We start from the raw sequence: 13,648 nt of genomic DNA on the forward strand, positions 1-13,648 counted from the left end.
GCTTAGCCTTTTGCACGGCCGTTTCTTGGCCAACCTCGCCGAGGATGTCGGAGTCGTCATTTACGTCCATGAGTAGATCGGTCATCCTGCGCCCCACCTCTGTGTGTGTGTCGAAAGCCTCTCGCTGAGCAACTTCTTCGTTGATTATGTTCTCACAAAGGTCTTCCATTTCTGCAAGATCAATGTGAGGACTGCTGAAGCGAGCTTTGACAGCCAGGATTTCCGACACGCAGTTGTAAATTTCGACGAACTTGTTTTTGTCTAGGATATCCACCTCGCGCCGAAACGGGTGGAAGAGAAGCACGTGCTCGCGCTTAAAGCTGAGCACGTCGGACACTGAATAGACGTGGTAGCGAAGAACCGCAGGGTGTGCTCTCGGTCGGCCGTTGTCGTTGAACGACGTCAGCTGTTCGGCGTACGTGAGCGCAGCTTGATCTTCCGGGCGGTCCTCATACTTCTGTATGGTCGTCTCGCACCACACGTCCGTGCTGCTCTCATCCAAGCCATCGCGATCCATCAGCTCCCGACTCTTGCGGATGCGAACTCGTTCCTCCGGCCACGAGGTGTTGGCTGTGACCACGACGCGACTCGCGTGCGACATGCCGAGGCCGAGCAGATACCAGGCCGCCTCCTGCGCGGACATCTCGACTGTTTTCAGCATCTTCACGCTGAGTTGTCGGAGGGCTTGGGTGTAGGTTACACTCGAGTGTGGAGATTCGTCCACGACTGCGCGGAGGTCCTTGTGCAGGTTCGACATGCCTCGGTTTGCCTTGTTCACATATTCGACCAAGTATGCGGCACACGCGTACACATCTAGGATGATCTGTAGGTCCATATTAGAGTTCAGTACAGACGCTATCCACGGGTTGAAGAAATTGAAGTTGAACTTGATCACAATTCCTTTTCAACATCAGAGTCGGGCGGGAAATGCCGGCACGTAGAATTGTAATGTACTCTTCGGCATCTGCGACGTTATTGTGGCGGCGCATATCTTCGATCGATTCGTAGACTTGTTTCAAGAGCGGTGTGAATGTTGTATCTCTCCTTCAACTTTGTGCGAGACTTCTTTTCTTCTTCAGTATGGGCAGGCGGAAGTGGAATGATCACTCGAGTTTCTTCCATCGGCCAGAAAGGCGCGTTAAACCGACATTTTTGTTCTGCCGTTCTTGAAACACGTCTGTGTGTGCTGGTGCGTCTGACAGCGAGGTCTATGAAGGCTTTCGGCGTCCAGAGAGATTAAATGTGCGGCCATACGAACTGTTTCGGGCATTTGTGGGCCAAGCGCCTCGTGGGGCGCATTCTCGAGCCAGAGCAACAGATGAGTGTGAGCACTGCCCCATGTTGGAATTCAATGCGTTTGAAGTGCCCCTTGACCACATAGGGGGCGAACGGAGAAAGTGTCTTGTGTTGCAGAATCTGCATTATCACCCGCACTATGTGATCGAAGTACACTGAGCACACCACCGGGTCATCGCTCACGAGCATGTACTTTTCACAGAGGCGGAGCTGTTCGAATGGCACTTGCGGATGGTTTGCATCTATGTGAAGATGTTGTAGGAGCCTCATCAATCCGTCCCAGTGTATTTCAGAGGCAGACAGAGTAAGGAACGCAGTTGGCTTACCGAGCTGGCGGATCATGGCAAACATGTCCTGCTTGCGTCGGTGCCAGTACTGGACCGTGTTTGGCACACCGTTCATGAACGCCATGTCAGATCCACCGCGTTCTCGACAAATTCTCGGTCGTTCAGCTGCGCCTTCGTTACAACGGCCATGCCAGGTGTGTTCCTGAACAAGACGTTTACCGACGATGCAACTCGCGTACGCATAACTTTGGCTGCCATATAGAGCACGTGGTAAGCTGTCGCACCCCTGCGGTCAGTTCTCCGACATTCGCTCGATGCCATGGTGTAGACACTAGGCTTGCTGTCTGGGCTGATATTTCGAGGCTCACGGAGGTAGATTTGTGGAAATGACAGCTCTCCGCGTGTTGATCATAGACAATGCTGGCGGGTGTTATTCCTTCCCCTGGCGCCACAACCAGAACGTTGCTGTCGTCGATGATGAGTGTCTGTTGACCGAGCGACATGGCCAATGCTGTCTCCATGGGATTATGGTGGTCTACAGGATCGTCTATACGTTCGGCATTCTCGTCGCTTGGCTCTACCAGCTTGTCGCACAATTTGTCTGCCTTCTATCGACTGATTCGGATGCCATAGTAGCGATACAACGTAGACTTCTCCAGGAATACAAGCCAGGGAAGCAACTCAGTCTTCTTGACCATGCCACGAATGTACACACTCTTCGTATTCAGATATGTGGCGCAAATAAACACAAACACAGGAGAAGATACACAGCACACGCGCACACTACCAACAGTAAGAAGAACCGGAAAACACTTCCTCTTCTACACTCAGGCACGTCTCAACTTCCTCTTCTCATTTTCCTCTTCTTTGCCCAGGGGGAAAAAGGCACTCACTTCCTCGCAGACCTTAACCTTGTCCAAACATGGCGGTGACCAATCTCTTCTTCCTCTTCTTCTATTCTTCCTCTTCTTTCCCAAGGGAATATTGACACTTTCTTCCTCTCAGCCCGAAAACATTGTACACCTCTGCTTTGCCCGAGTCTGGGCAAAGCAGAGGTGTGGATTTACAAGACAGTATAGATTTTGTGACTGTCATGTTTGGTTGATGTTTTCGGGCTGAGAGGAAGAAAGTGTCAATATTCCCTTGGGAAAGAAGAGGAAGAATAGAAGAAGAGGAAGAAGAGATTGGTCACCGCCATGTTTGGACAAGGTTAAGGTCTGCGAGGGAGTGCCTTTTTCCCCCTGGGCAAAGAAGAGGAAAATGAGAAGAAGAGGAAGTTGAGACGTGCCTGAGTGTAGAAGAGGAAGTGTTTTCCGGTTCTTCTTACAGTTGGTAGTGTGCGCGTGTGCTGTGTATCTTCTCCTGTGTTTGTGTTTATTTGCGCCACATATCTGAATACGATGATGCACCAACTTGCCCCTCAAGCCGTTATTTTGGTACACACTCTTGTATATCATCCGGCGCTTAATGTGAACACACAACGCTTGATCTTCTTCGACATCTCGAGGCAGAATTTGGACCGTTGTGTCGACGTTGATAGGCACGTTCACAATCGGACCTCTGATGGCGAACTGGCCGCTGTTGCTGTACAGCAACCTCCGAATCTGCATAAAGGGGGTTCGCTGTGACACAAGTCGCTCACTCACGAGATCAATGTTTGGTAAATGCGCCGGCTTAGGTGGGTACGCATAGCCATTTGTAGTGGAGCAGTTAGGAATGCGATTTCGCCGGATGGTCTGCATGCAAGTGCGACACACCTCGAACCCAGAAACATCCGTCCGAAATGCGTCGGCAACCACTGTGGCATGCGCTTCTGGAAGAGGCTTTAGGTCGTTCTTGTGCCAAAGCCGATCGCACACAGAGCAAGAGTAGCCAAATGGATTCTGTGAAACATTTGTGAAACATGTTTGTCGCACTCGCGTGCTGGCTTAATCTTTCCCGCGCTCGTTGTTCTCCCTCGGCTCGTCGCCTTAGTCGCTTGGCCTCGGCTTCCCTGGCTCGAATTTCTGGACAGTCTTGCCGCTGTTGTCGTCTGGCTTGGGCCTCATTCGTCCGCAACTCCGAGTTCTCCTGCCGCTGTTGGCGCCGGGCCTCGGCCTCACGTGCTCTGAACTCGGGGTCTTCCTGCCGCTGCTGACGTTTGACTTCAACTTCACGCGCCCTCAAATCAGGATTTTCTTGCCGCTGTTGTCGCCTGACCTCAGCTTCCCGCGCCCGTATTTGGGGATTCATGTCACAGCGCTGGCGCTTGATCTCAGCCTCCCTGGCTCTCAGCGCGGCGTTTGATTGTCATTGCTGTCGTTTGGCTGCGGCTTCCCTTGCCGTTCGGCATGCATCTTCGGCACGTTTAAGACGCATTGCCTCGGCCTCCCTTGCCCTGAATTCCGGGCTCATGGTCCGCCGTTGCCGTTGTGCCTGAACCTCTCGTTCCCGCAGCTCGGCGTTCCCACGCCGCTTTCGTCGCATGGCCTCAGCATGGCGAGCTTTGGTCTCCGCCTTCTGTGCCTCCGTCTTGCGTGGCCTTCCTCGTGGTCGAACACCACTTGGCGGAGATGGTCCATCAGTGCTCGCCGGCGAGGAAGACACTGATGGGCAAGATACTGTAGCGCTACCGGCACTGGTAGACGGCGCCGCTTCCATCACACGCGTTTCAAGAGCGAGCGCGCAAGGCCCTGAAATACAACACCCGTCGACCTGCCAAGGACTGTAAGACAATGCGCTATGGCGCAGCAATGACTGATGAGGCGCCCCGCGTCGGACTTTGCACTCACGAATCACGCGGTGAGCGCCGAGCAACGCAGCGTTCGGCGTGGCAACGAAACGTGCACCTGAGCAAGCGGAACGAACCAAAGAACTCGGTATCTCGGAGGGAGAAAGCCGGGCAGCGACGCGCCTTGAAGGCGGACGCGATCATGGGGCTGACGCCTTGATGGGATCGTCCTCTATCTCGCTTGGGAGCACCACGCAGAAGCATGATTCCTCGGAAGCAGCTCGGCACACATCGCAGGGGACGCTTTCCCAGCAGAAGCGCTACGGCGCAGCGATCACGTTAGAGGCGTCCGGCATCAGTCGCTACACCTAGCAATCGCGCTGTGAGCGGAAAGAGGTGCCGCGTCGCCTAAACACCACTATTCGAGTGACGCACGCTGGATGTTGGAAGGGGAGAGAGCGAGAAAACTTATTAAACGCAAGGGTATTGGGGCATCCTCGCACCGGTACCCGCGCGGCCCCAAGGGGAGAAGCGGGTGAGCGAAGATGGTGATCTAAAGAAAGGAAAGACGCTTGATTCTACAACCCGTAAGGGTGCACGGCGAAACGTCAGGGGCGAGTGGCGCGCCACGTGTCGGGGCAGCGCAGCACATTGCGAGGACGGGTTCTTCTGTGTTTGCCGCAAGATGGCTCTGCATGTGCACAGAGCACAGAAGAAATGTAGCGGAAACGTACTTCGCAACTCGTGTAACTGCGACTTATGTAAGTAACATGCTCATAATTACCGATATACACCGCAGTATAACGTTCTACGGAACGTTTCTAAGGCAACACCGCATTCACTAGAAGCGCTTTTGTACTCACTCTCCGGAGACCCTGGTTCGATTCCCACCCAGCCCATCTTGAAAGTTGCTTTTTATTTATAAAGTGCATGCCGGGATTTATCACTCACGGCCAACGCCGCCGACGCCGACGACACCGGCTTTTCTGCGACACGAGCTCCTTAACGCTATCGCGTTAAAATTGTGGCAGGCAAGCCCCCGCCGCAAGCAGCGGTGACCTACCTGTCCAAGCCCCATCATGGGAGTGCCTGAGGCGTCCATGTGCTGTGCGATGTCAGCGCACAATAAAGATCCCCAGGTGGTCGAAATTACTGCGTAGCCCTCCACTACGGCTCCTTTTCTCTTTCCACTTTCACTCCCGCCTTCCTGCCTTACCTTACGGCGCGGTTGATGTGTCCACAGGAAACCAGCGAGACAGTTACCGCGCGCCTTTCCCTTCCCATAAATCAATCAGTCTCCCACTAGCATGTCTGTTCAACTGTTTTAAACGGTTTCTAAAGGCCTCAATGATTCAGTGGCGGGCCCCCTTGGGAGTACTGCTATATTCAGGTTGAAGGATGGTCCACTTCTGAGCGATAAGTTCTATTATTGCACAGTCCTTATCAGACATCTCGAGGTCATGTTCGATGGTCGTGATGTTCCTGTAGACTAGCCTTCTAATTGCTAAATGCTCAGAAATTTGTCTTGTTTTTCTCTTTCCATGTTTAATGTTCGGGTGTTTTTCCTGTATAGTGCGACTATACCAGTGTCACAGTATAGGCGGCATACATTAATTTGCCCATGTTGTGTTTGTTGCACACGCAGTATTGTAGTTCTGTAAACCTCATATGTTCACGGGACCTGTATATGTGACCGTCGCTCGGGTGTGCAAGAACGCGTACGTGCACGTTGCCTCGGAACAGTATAGCTTTCCCTGTATTAGCTTCAGCTCTCCATGCTCGAGCGGAAGAGTACGTGCTGCCTGTTTTGTCTGAGTCTTCCTTTTCCCCACTCAAAGTCACCGTATAGAGCTTCCTTTGTATATTCGTAATGTTTTTCCCCTGGCAATGGACCCCCTCAAGAACCGAAGTTGTGGCCTACGTGACTGTTTTTCTTATGCGTTATTTTTTTCAAACCTAAGATGGGGGGGGGGTGTGGCCAATGAGTGGTGTGGTGTGTCTACTTGAGCCTTCCTCTCTGAATGAACTACTTTGTGGGCTCTAAGTGTGTTTTGTTTCGGACTCCGACCCTGCAGACTCCGACCCGGGCTCCGACCGCGGGCAAATTTTTTTGTCTTGCAGTTTTTTGGTTTCGTTCCATGCCGACGAGTGGGGATCGGTACTCGTACTCGTCCGCTGTGTAAAGTGGTCCGCGACAATCCCTTTGGCTCTGTATGCGTAATATAGTGTGACACCCGATTCCACTGAAGGGGGAAGTAAAGAAGCCTTAATTGGCAAAGAATGGCCCTCGATGCCCGCGAGGCCGGGCGTTATGGGGTCGTGGCCAATGTTGTCGCACTCCGAGCGTGCTTGGTACGTGGTGTTTTCTAGTGTCCGAGGATAAAAGGAGGATAAAAGCAGAGCGAAGTAGTCCGAATGTTCCGCGTTCTTACGTAGCACCTTCCTAAGTCATCTCAACAGGCAGAAACCGCAACTGCAATCAGAACCGCAGGCAGAAACTGATGCTAAATGCCACCGCTTGCTGTGTCACGTTAGGGCCCAAAATTGATTTTACTCTTTATAACCTATAATATATATATATATATATATATATATATATATATATATATATATATATAATGTAGTGTGGTAATCTTCGCCTTCATTGCCATGCATCGCGTGCTGGCGCGCTCGAGGACGAAGATGTTGGTCGCTGCCTTGCTGATTCGCCACGCCTGACGCTCCGCTGCGAGTTCCTCCTGAGCGGCTATATCCATCTGAATAAACACACCCTACAATTGGTGGAGGTGCTGGGTGCGTTCCCATCCACCCTGGAACTCAGAAGCCGCACATTGTCCTCTGCTTCCACCATGCCGGACGAGACCACCTCGACATCGCCGCCCATACCAACCACGGTACTGTGTTCTGGCGTTCTACGGCAGCGTGATCCATGCCTCTTCAGTGGCTGTGAAGACGAAGATTACCACACTACATTTTCTTGGTGGTACTGCTGGAACTACTCGTACGACGCCGACCAGCCCTCGCCGAGAACTCAACCCTGTTCCGACTTCGTTTCTCGGGACAATCAAACGTATACCTCTCGCCGATCATCTTCCCCTCGTCGCCGTTCACCATCCCCGCTTCCCCGACGTTCTACCGGCGCTGTTGAGGGAAACTAACAGTCGCAGTTCCCGGGGCAAGAACTGCGCTTGGTTCGAACTCTTCAAGTTCTCCGTCTTCTCCCGCTAACGTAATACAAGTGTTCGTCGACGGTGTCACAATACTCGCTCTTGTTGACACGGGCGCTGCCATATCCGTCATCAGTGAATCTCTTTGCCGTCGTCTTCGCAGGGTGACCACCGCACTACCCGACGTTTCGCTTCGCACCGCTTCATCCCAGCGCATTCATCCCTCAGCATCGTGCACGGCCCGTGTTCTCATCGAAGACGTCTTATACACCATCGAGTTTATTGTATGTACTGGCTCACTGCTCACACGACATCATCCTGGGCTACGATTTACTTTCCACTCATCGTGCCGTTATTGACTGCGCCCACGCAGAAGTTGCCTTTTTTTCCTATGTGTGATGCTGTCTTGTGTGACGTCCCTACCCGGTCTCCAAACTGCTTGTCGCCAATGACACAGACATTCCTCCATCTTTTGCTGCCCTCGTTCCACTCTCCTGTGAAAGTGTTACTACTCGACTGTCTTCTTCACACCGTCCGATGCCGCTTCACGCCATCCGTGCCCCCTGCTTCCATTTGCTGTTCTCAAGTTCGAAGAAGGTCTTAGTGCAATGTATGTATCGAATCCATTTTCGTGCCCATCCGTCCTGCTACGCGGCATGTCTCTCGATCGTATTGAAGAACTTGATCCCGCGCGTGTGAATACTCTTCCTGCCACGCCTACTTCATTAGGCGTTAATGTTCTCAGCTCTTGCGATATAGCGACCGCTTCGACACTAACCGATTTTTTTCAACAAGCTATTGAAGTAGATCTTCCACCCGCGCAACGCGATCAACTCTGTGCCCTTCTACGGAGCTTCACTTCTGCCTTCGACCTTCATCACACTGTTCTGGGTCGCACGTCTGTCGTTACGCACACCCCAGGCAGCACAAGAGCCCGGGCCAATATTGTCAGTGAGTTGGCAGAGATCAGCCCTATGTAGGCCCAGCACTGCCATCTTATGGCTGATATTGGTTGTGCCATTCTATAACACGTCCAACACTGGCCCTGAGGATTCCACTGGTAACCAATATTGTTCGTACCTATTTATATTGATAACAACATTGGCCCGTCATATCCGATGCCCTGACAATATCGGTGGTACCATTATACGAGGATGGCAATGATGGGCCTGGATATCCGGCGTATCACTGGTGTTGGCGCTGCCATGAGATAAGGATGGCTATAACGGACAGCATTAGCCATCAGTCCACTGATGTTGGCCAACATTCGACATATGCTGGACAATAATGTGAGCTCTGTTACAATGGCCCGCCAATGTCCGATATACACTGGCATACCTTACATATTTTCAATTCAATTTCAATTTATTTTTTTTTTCAGAAAGCTTCTAAAGGGTCACCTGGACTAAAAGCTGTCATGTCAGCTTGACGAGGCCCAGGTGTCCGAATGTACAAGGCAGGGCATGGTGGCCTACCATGCATAGGACAGTACAATGAAAAATAAAATACACAATATTCATGGTACAGATTTGTACATGTGAAAATATCAACTATGATAGGACAAAATAGATACATGTTTGCAACAAAACAGCAATGACGTCATTCAAAGAATAGATGCGAGAGAAAAAAAAAAATATCTAAAGATGCAATACAAATAGTGCTTCTAAAGGGAAACATACAGGAAACAAGTACATTTTCACAAATAACGGCTTCTGAAAATCAGGATAGCAGGAAATATCACCCACTAAAATCTAATGGGATAAAAAATACTGCCGTAATCGGTTGAGGTTGGGGCTGCTAAATTCATTATACTTATTGAGAATTTGTGGAAGATTATGCTTCAAAGACTGTAGTTTGTAATTGGTGCGGAAGCGTGGAATCTGCCAAACATCAGTGCTGCGTGTAGAGGCATTGCTTTGATAATGTTGTAAGGATGCGATAGACGTAATGAACTGCCTGAAAGCGGGTGATGATAAATAAAATGAGCGCAGCATACGAAATTCATAAATGTTTTGTATCGGGACTATATTGTATTGAGGAAAATACTGTTCAGTTGAAGAGAAGTAGTCAATGTTAGCTATAATGCGCACAATCTTCTTTTGCAACATGTAAACCTTCTTAGTGTTGCCTTTAGTTGTTGTCAACCACACCAAATTGCAATAGTTAATGTATGAGAAGAACAGCGCCTGATATATTTGAAGTTTAGTGTGCACTGGAAGTAATGAGCGGCAGCGAGATAAGGCCCCGGTTGTTTTACTGAGTTTTGCGCAGATATTGGTGATGTGCGAGTCCCATGTTAATGAATCGGAAAACGTCACTCCTAGAATCTTATGTTCTTTTACAACTGAAATTTCTTCACCATCACAGTGAAGAGTGGTAGCCAAGCTTACTACTTTATTTCTCGGCCGAAAAATAATTACTTTTGTTTTTGCCGGATTAATTTTCAATCGGTTATTCTTTGACCAGAAAACCAATCTTTCGAGCAAGTCGTTACATCAACAGTATTGGCATTGCCCTTTCATAAGGATGGCTATATCGAACAGCGTTAGCCATTACTCCACTGACGTTGGCTAATATATGGCATATGCTGAACAATACTGTCAGTTCTGTTACCATGTCCCGCCAAATGCATTAGCATACATTTCAGTCGACATTGTCTTGTCTATTTCACCTACTGGTCAATATATTGTGCAAATTAGTATGTGGTGGAAATATTCCGTGGGAAACCGCATTAGCGTGCTTTTGCGGTTGGCAGGCTCGTTAAATACTTGGAGTCGTTAACTGTGCTGTTATAATCGATGTTTTCAAGTTACCTTTGCAATTTTAAATACTTCGGAAATCTTGTGTCTAAATAGTAATAGTTCCGCGGTATTGGTTTCAGTCGCGTTTGCTTTAATCCCACCTAGTTGTTGTGGATGTTGCTCGGGATTACACCGTGTTCTTTTACACTAGATCTTCATTGACTTAAGCTGTCACTGTAATCAATCCACATGTATACTGTGACGAATTTGGATGAGACCGACAATCGGTAAACGGCGTCAAATATCAATAAGTTCACCACCGTTTGCTGGTCCGTCAGGGCGGCGGCGGCGATAAATAGCTCCACGCCGACCGGTAGATTAGAAAGAATCAAAACGACATGTCATATATCGTGCGTAGGCAATGGTTGCTATTTTTTGTATTCTCTTCGGCAATGGTCTAGGTTCTTTCATAGCTGCTCCCGTGGTGACTCCTACTGCTCTGGGTGAAGAGAATTCCAAAAGTTGTAGCAAATTTCTTTGCCCCCGAGTGTATTAGTTTTAACAAGTGGCTTCTAACAGACGATTACCGCAGGACACGCATGCAGTGCGATGCAAAATATGAGCGATAAGCATCGGCATATTAAGGCCCGTAGGTGACTCAGATCGACTATGGCGAGCGCGCTTCCATCGAAATAAACTTTAAAAATACACTAGGCCGTTTAAGCTATGCAAATACGAAGCATCGCAGAACATACTTTCTCTTAAACGATTTAACAATGGTGATCTAAATTAAAGCTGGGTTATTGAGCGGTAAATTAAACGTCGATCCGCACATGCATGGACGTTCCCACATATGGCAAATCGAATCGACGCTTCCTGCTTCGTTGTCGCTATAAGAAGGGAAGTATTAGAAAAAAAAAATGGTGAGAAAACACTGCACGTACAATCTCAGTATGAATAATATTAAGGTTATGCTGAAACAAATAACTAGGTTACAGTTTCACTTTTCTTCATCGCACTCGTTCGCACATTTGTTTTTTCTCAAGCGTCCGCCCTTGTTGACGACACACCGCGCACTTCTGTTCCAGTCCGCTGATGGCACTCACTCGCGCCGAAATATGAACGCTCTGTTCGCTGCTTGCTAGGTGCATTGAAAACATCGCAAAGAAAGGAAGAAAAACATGGAGGCACGGCGCCAGCAACAGCGGCGCCGACTTGCCCGAGTGGATGCGCTCTGCAGGTGGGGTTGTCGGGTTACACGCTGCGCGATGCAATCCAAGACGCAGGCCCTGACGCTCCACGTGTGGTTCAAGGTGCACACGGCCGCCGCCCGGGCGGGAATTTACGACGCAATGCGTCAGCCGCTATACTTTAAGGCTCTATTTCTTTCATATACCTATTTGACATACGTATAGCTAGCGTAACTTACGTCTTAGGCTTTGCGAGAGTACGTGTATAATCAAACATACGACTGCAATGACCATGGCGCATTAATCACCGATAGAATATCGCACACATACGGTACTGGCAAATGCTCTATGATTATCTTGAAACACTCATTCGGCAAACGAGAACGCCAGTTATTTGCTAAACAAGCCGCGAATATTCAAATCACTGCAGTGGCAAAAATGATCGCAGAGCCAGCTAGAGTCGCCCGCGGAACGGCGACGGACCGGCTTCCACATTTCACAAGAACTTGAAACGCGAAATATATCCGCGTGGGGCTTTGTCACACTGAATTTCATAGGAAATCAAGATAGCTTCGTGTAGCAGCCAGTATACAAGAACGGCAGCTCAGCAGAACAACATTTGATTGGACGCCATGCAAGTGCATTAATAGCATAATTTTTGAATTTCTGGATTATTTTTTTTTTTGCACAAGTGCGAAAAAAGGAAGTCTGTAACGTTTCTCCGCTTTTATTCACACCCCAAATTTCGCGATTCCGTCGTCGTTCACTGCATTACAATTCGCTACATATGGCAAGAAAGAATAACTGTAGAGTTCAAAAACTAAATAAAGCAGTCGTTGTTTTACAATTAAGCTTAATTCAATATCAAAGCTTATTATTCTCTAACTACCTTCATGGTGGAACAGTTACATGCGTGCGCGGGGAAGGGAGTTTTTTTTTTTAACCAATATTGTGTACGGAGAGAAGATTACCCACATGTAAACTGACTTGTTCGCATTAGAACGAAACCAAAATGTGAAAGAAAAGACTGGAAACACAAATAAAATACGAAAAGGTACATTGGGTCTATTAACAACTGGATTACAATGACACATCTTTGTTTCGCACACGCTCGTTCGCACAGTTTTTCAGCGCCTGCTCTCCGTGCTGACGCACCGCTCAATCCCGTCCTCGCGCACTTCGCACTCCTGTCGTTCCCCGGATCGCACTCTCTCACCGCATGCGATGCGAGCAAGGTCCGAGGTTGCATGCGCGCGTCGAAATCCACGCAGGTGCGCCAAAGCGGTGGACGGGTCGACGCACCACTCAGGGTCCAAGGGGCGGACGGCCGCCGCCCAGGGGAAGGAATTGCGCAGTAATAAAAACACGAACGCTAACAGACTGGAGACTTCTTTCAAACATTTCCGGGCTCTCATAACAGGTTGCATAGAGAAATGTGCTTTTACCATATTGTCTTGGCCAATAAAATATACGCAAGCAACTAAACTGTGAGAAAGAAACAAGCGCCTAATGAATCGGGCCAACAAACGACTAATCTAGCAGATAGAATGATGCTGACGGTGCGGATATATGAGAAAAAATGTAGCCATCGTATTCAACTAGCTTATAAAGAGGTGGCAAGTCGTGGTACTGAGATGCTTAGCTCAATAATTTTCAACAAACTTGCTTGAAATCCTCATTTCAGGGTGATTGAAATATTCCACTCGATTGAGCGCTATTGTAAGAAATAATTTTCGTTGGTATGCTAAAAGTGAGCAAACTATTCGTAGTAGAACACAGCATTCACAAAATACAACTTGAACAGGTTTGGGTGTTAGAAACAACACAGCTAGGCGTCTCTCCAGGGCGACGACGCGCTTCGCTGCTGGCACAGAGCCCTACATAGATGAGCAGCCGCAGAGCGCATCTATGCTGCTGCTGCTGAAAAGGCGATTACTAAAAAGCTCGAAGGATGACGCGACAATCGCTTAGCCGGCATGACGGCGACAGTTGTATTTTGTTTCAAAGAGGGCGCTCCGTTGGCACCGCGCACGGAAAATGCTTCTTTCTTCAAGAAATATTCCATGTAAGTTTTCAAATTTTTTCATTCAGATTTCATAAAGCGTTTGTGTATATTGGAGCAAAATATTAGCCTCTTAGATTGAGCATTTTTTAAATTACAAGCGTTGTCTTACATTTCATTGTTGCTGCAGGCTGCGTAAGCCATGTGCTAGGAAGATTTGTCTTCTTCTAGCATATTTCTTACGTTGTTAACTTT

The 13,648-nt window shown here is 48.9% G+C and overlaps 1 pseudogene; it reads right to left on the reverse strand.

Moving 5' to 3' along the window:
• Positions 1-2,191: 2,191 nt before the first annotated feature.
• Positions 2,192-5,916, reverse strand: LOC146194649 (uncharacterized; annotated as a pseudogene).
• Positions 5,917-13,648: the final 7,732 nt, after the last annotated feature.

Source organism: Amblyomma maculatum, chromosome 3 (assembly GCF_055883805.1).
Source record: "Amblyomma maculatum isolate TAMU_Amacu chromosome 3, ASM5588380v1, whole genome shotgun sequence".
Classification (NCBI taxonomy): domain Eukaryota; kingdom Metazoa; phylum Arthropoda; class Arachnida; order Ixodida; family Ixodidae; genus Amblyomma; species Amblyomma maculatum.